The sequence below is a fragment of the Myotis davidii genome, unplaced genomic scaffold (assembly GCF_000327345.1).
Source record: "Myotis davidii unplaced genomic scaffold, ASM32734v1 scaffold946, whole genome shotgun sequence".
NCBI classification, from domain to species: domain Eukaryota; kingdom Metazoa; phylum Chordata; class Mammalia; order Chiroptera; family Vespertilionidae; genus Myotis; species Myotis davidii.
Genome location: NW_006297395.1, coordinates 962674 through 968636, shown reverse-complemented (window position 1 = coordinate 968636; position 5963 = coordinate 962674). Strand labels below are relative to the sequence as shown.

The 5963-nt window shown below is 41.8% G+C and overlaps 1 pseudogene; it reads left to right on the top strand.

Moving 5' to 3' along the window:
- The first annotated feature begins 1175 nt into the window (after window positions 1-1175).
- LOC102761720 lies at window positions 1176-1694 on the top strand (annotated as a pseudogene).
- The last annotated feature ends 4269 nt before the right edge of the window (window positions 1695-5963 follow it).

The following is a 5963-nucleotide window of genomic DNA, read 5'->3' as shown; positions in this document are numbered from 1 at the left end:
TGCTAAAGAAGCTAGGGGGATTTCAGTTCAATGAACCCTAACATTCTATTCATTGAAAAAGACCAAAATGGAATGTCCTAGCTCTGGGCTGGTAAATGCCGTGTCACTTTGAAGTAGAATGCTATTTTCTGAAGGGCCTCTGCGTCGGGTAGGGAATTAGACTAAAAATGCTGTAAGGTCCCTTTAATCTGTCACTCTATCAGTATGACCTTGAGAGGACTACGCTTTAACTGGGAAGCGTAGCGCAGGGCTGCCGCGGGGCTGTGCACCTGGAGCAAGCCTAGATGCAGAAGCCAAGAGCTACTCAGTGGCTTTCCCCGGGCAGTCACCCATATCCCAGGGAGTTGCTCCTGCTGCCATTGCCAGGAGAGACTTAGGCAACACTGGGTGATTCCTCAGCGTGGCTGGTGAAGAAAAATGAAATAACTCATGTTCTTTTATTTTTAGTATTTTAGTGCCAATACCCCAACTTTGCCCAGGCTGGTATGACTAAGAGAAAATACCTGTTACACTTGCTCTCCTCCCCCAGTGCTGGCTCTTACTTCAAATTAATGCTGAAAACTCATCATATCCTTTCTTCACCCTCCCGCACCAATAAAGCTTCTTTACCTCCTTCCTTCCTTCCTTCCTTTCCCTTTTCTGTAATTGCTTATCCTGTGTCCTATGCAGTCTGGATCTTTAAATGATTACACCTAGAAAACTGTAATTTTTAGGATCTGTAAGACTTTTCCTCATTCTGGAATTTGCTCTTAGGGCAGACTTTTCCTCTTTAAAAAATATATTTTTATTTATTGCAGAGAGGATGAGAGAGGAAGAGAGACATAGAGACATCAATGATGAGAGAAAATCATTGATTGGCTGCTTCCTGCACACACACTGCCCCTTTTCCTCCCCACCCCACTCCTACCCCCATGGGGACTGAGCCCACAATCCCTGCATGTGCCCTGACCAGGAATTGAATCGTGACCTCCTGATTCATAGGTTGATGCTCAACCACTGAGCCACGCCAGTTGGGCTTGTTATATTTTAATTGTGTAGAAATCTGGCTGGTATCTACCCAAAAAGTCATACTAATGAAGATGATTTAGATTTTGAAAGTTAAGTGTTCAGTTTAGTAAAGGAATTCATTCATTAATTTGAATTCATTCATTCAACAAATACTTGACCGGCCCCTCTCTTCCTCGGCGCTGCCTACAGAGGTGGCAGCCATCTCCTACCCGGCACCATGGCTGCCCTCAGACCCCTCGTGAAACCCAAGATTGTCAAAAAGAGGACCAAGAAGTTCATCCGGCACCAGTCAGACCGATATGTCAAAATTAAGCGGAACTGGCGGAAACCCAGAGGTGTTGACAACAGGGTGCGTAGAAGATTCAAGGGCCAGATCTTGATGCCCAGCATTGGTTATGGGAGCAACAAGAAAACAAAGCACATGCTGCCCAGTGGCTTTCGGAAGTTCCTGGTCCATAACGTCAAGGAGCTTGAAGTGCTGCTGACGTGCAATAAATCTTACTGTGCTGAGATTGCTCACAACGTCTCCTCAAAGAACCGCAAAGCCATTGTGGAAAGAGCAGCCCAGCTGGCCATCAGAGTCACCAATCCCAATGCCAGGCTGCACAGCGAAGAAAACGAATAGATAGATTGTGTACACATTGTATTTGTGTTAATAAAATCATAAAATTCTGCCAAAAAAAAAATACTTAAGTGCTTGTATATCTGGCTTGTGTTGAGGGTTTGTTAGGACTTTTGAGGCAGCTAAGGCAGTCTTCACAGGGCTGTGTTTATGCCAATGTTGAAAACCTTCACATTTTCAAGACTGCCCTCTTGCTCCCTCTACACCTCCATCTTTGGAGTCAAAACAGAGCCCACAGGATCAGTGGACAACTGACTCTCCGAGGCCTCCAAGGGGAGTTTCTGGAAAAAGCACCAGAGCTCAGAATCCTCCTTAACAAGACCCCCTCCTCTCTTCCCCCTCAACACCTACAACCTCACCACAACCATCCATCATATGTCCTTTTTCTTCATTTTTATCAGTCATTGCAAGAAGCCCAGGACCCCCAGTTCAACCCTCATCCCCAAGAACTAATACCCCAAATGTACTATATGTTCTAAACCCACCTCATAACCCTCTCCAACTTCTAAAACCATTGACTCTCTGGAATTCTTGGCCATAATATGCAATGTCCCCTAAATCCTCAGGCCAGTCTCTATAGGCTGCCTTCACCTCTGGCTCTTCAGGACCCTGCTCCTCCTGCAATAGCTATTAAATCTCCAGCGTCCCTCCTGTCACTAGAACTGGTGGAGAAGAGGTCCTTCCTCTTCCTTATTGTTGCTTCTCAGACATTTTCCTCTCACCTCCCTAAAAAGCCCTAGGTCTGACTCTCATGCCATCAGCTTTTATTACCCACTATCCCTCATTGTTGCCACCATCTATGATCCCTTGGTAATTCTTTTTTTTAAAATATATAATATATGTTTTATTGGTTTTAGAGAGAGGAAGGGAGAGGGAAAGACAGATAGAAACATCAATGATAAGAGAAAATCATTGATCGGCTGCCTCCTGCATGCCCCTCCACAGGGGACCAAGCTCACAACTTGGGCATCTGCTCTGATTGGGAATCAAACTATGACCTCCTGGTTCATGGGTCAACCCTCAACCACTGAGCCACACCTGACAGGCAACCCTTGGTAATTCTTACTTGTTTCTTCAACATTTGGAATCCTCTCTCAAATGACCAATGTCTGTCAATGTCCATTTCTCCAACTCTCCTCCTGAGGCAGGAAAGTTAGCATAGGGAACAGAGGCCCCAGGCTCTACCCTGTATTTCCTCTTTTAAGTTGTAATACTACGGATGGTACTTGTGGCTAGACACTTGTCCCATTACCCTCCTCCCAATTTCCTAGGGTAAGAAAAAGTGAAGACAAACAAAACCAGTCTGAACCAGAGTTGGTAGCCACGTTGACCTACATCACAGTTTTGAAGCCTCTCTGCCCTCCAGATCACCATGAGAGTTCTGAGAAAACCAAAAAGCGAGTCGCCATCTGGAGAGGAGGACTGAGATGAGCAATGCAAACAACCACCTCACCCCAGCATCACAGACCACAAACCACCCCCATTCCCTCCCTTGCCCATAGCCAATACAAAACCTCCACCCAGCTCTAACTGGTTTGGCTCAGTGGATAGAGCGTCAGCCTGCGAACTCAAGGGTCCCAGGTTCGATTCCAGTCAAGGACATGTACCTTGGTTGCAGGCACATCCCCATTAGGGAGTATTCAGGAGGCAGCTGATTGATGTATCTCTCTCATCGATGTTTCTAACTCTCTATCCCTCTTCCTTCCTCTCTGTAAAAAATCAATAAAATATATTTAAAACAAGACAAAACAAAAAAACCTCCACCCAGCCAGGCTGGTGTGGTTCAGTGGCTGAGTGTCAACCTATGAACCAAGAAGTCAAGATTCAATTCCTGGTCAGGACACATGCCTGGGTTGTGGGTTGAATCCCCAGTGTGGGGTGTGCAGGAGACAGCCAATCAGTGATTTTCTCTCATCATTAATGTTTCTATTTTTCTCTGCCTCTCCCTTCCTCTCTGAAATCAATAAAATAAAACCTTGGAATTTCCTAATTAGAGTGATTTTTTTAAAAAATGTCTCTTGCTATGTTAATGAGGTGAATTTGGAAAACCCCTAAGGAGGAGGACTGGTTGTCAGGAGAATTAACCAAATGATTAGAGGGTTAGAACTTTTCAGTCCCCTGACCTTGAATTGATCCACCAATGGTCAAAGATTTAATCAAACATGTCTTTGCAATTAAGCTTCCATTACAAACCCCAGGATTTAAAAACCTTCCAGCTTGGAGAACTAGAATGCATCTATGTGCCAGCCCCAAATTCCTTGGGGACAGAAGCTTTGCAATAGGGACCAAGCTCTATGTATTTTTTCATTTGGCTATTCATTTATATCCTTTAATATCTTCTATAATTAAAATGTTCTGTGAGCCACTCTAGCTTGTGAGAATTGCCCATGTATAGATAGTTGATCAGGTAGGTAGTGTCAGAACTGAGTTAAATTTGTAGGACACCTGGTCAGTGTCATTGGAGAATGGAATTAATTGCTTGGTGGTGTGGAAAAAACACACATATTGGAACATACCACTCATAAATTTATTTCTCCAACTTAAACCTCTACTGTGAACTCCAAATTTGTATATCTAACTTTCCTTAACTTTATGGACACCAGTCGGTTTCTCAATCTCAAAATGTGCAAAACTGAAGGATCAGAGTGAATCTGTAACTGGACAACCAAGGGGTCTGGGCTGCCTGTCACTGCTTGAGCCAATTAAGCAGAGACAGAGCTGAATCATACATGAGTATTTATCCCATTGATGTCGACAGTTTGGGAGAGCAGCAGATCATCTACAAAAATCAGCTCTACCTCTCCCCATAAGCCAGCTGCTTATAGTGGGTAAAAGGGCAAAGATTACCCTTTCGGAAAGTAAGAATTACAGGCATGGGAAAGTGGGCACGGTATAATGGTTACAGGCAATGGGGTCTGCAAAGGGTGGGCACCTCCGGGGCTATATTGTTTCAGCCACGAAGCTGTAAATCTTTCCATAATGATAGACAGTTCTCGGGAAAGGGGGATGGACTGCATTTCGATGTTAGCTCCCATGTCCCAGGGCATACAACTCTCGGCCAGGTTAGAATGTGCTTTCTCTAATCAGAACAGAACCATCATGGTTAACAGAGCATGATTCATATTTCTTATCATTGTAGCTAGTCCCCAGTATTCTAGTTCTGCCCCTAACAAATTCAAGTTTGGGGGGCCTGAAATGTATACAACTTGAGGATCTCTCTTTTTCAAAAAACACATTAACATTAGGCATAAAGTAAATGTCTATTTGGAATGTTAATAAACTGAGGCAAGTAAAAAACTTTAAGAGTTTATTTGAGCAAAAAAATTGATTGGAATTGGTCAGTGCCACACTGAAGTGGTTAGAAGCCCTCCACTGATAGGAGCTAGGGGAAAATCTTATCTAGAGGAGAGGTTCTAGCAAAGAAAGAAAAATATTTGATTAACTATAGCTTAAAGCCCAGTTGACTGTGATTAGATGTTCTTAAGTTTCAACCTTGAGGAATTTACAGGTTTAGATTTTGGGTTGCTTACTTAGGATACCAAGGCGTTAGAACCACCTTAGTTTAATGGCCTTCTTGTTTAACTAATTTAACAAGAATGAGAAAAAATTGTAACTAGGTCCAAATTTTTTAAAGCCCACCCCAAAATCAACATAAATATTACAAAATCCAGTAATATTTTAATTAACTACCTGACACAGCCCTTTTCTACTGTTTTGGGGGTATATATATTCTTTGAGCAACTCTTTGCTTTCTCACCAAGAATTAAAGCAGAGAATTGGGTCTTTCCTCTAGCATGGTTGGTGAAAAGTAGATTCTAGTAGTGACATTTTAGAAACTTTTTTTCAGCTTGACAACCTGTTACTGGTAATGTCATGGAAGTTTTTAGGATTGTTTTCAAAGTTGGGAAACTGTCTTTGTTTCATATGTAAGTTGTAAGATTTCAGAATATTCTAAGCTTTTTCTATTCAGTGATTAAACATAAATACTTTGGGAACTGACAATACTCTTTAACCAGTTTTTGTTGATATCTTGTTGTGCTGGCATATTTTGAATTTGATATTATTTTCATTAATATCAATTTTTTCAAATTAGTAATGTGTTTATTAAATCACTTCTGTTCATTAATTGGATTATCAAATTTATTGGATTACCAAGTTTATAGCTTCTATTTTAAATTTATCTGTTTCTCTTAATGAATTACTGCTTTCAGTATAACCTGAAAAATGTGTTACAGTTAATTTCTCAGTATCATAATAATTTCTATTGATTTCATTGTTCATATTTATTGTTTTTGGTTCATAGTCCATTGATTTTTATCTAACTCTTCTCTCA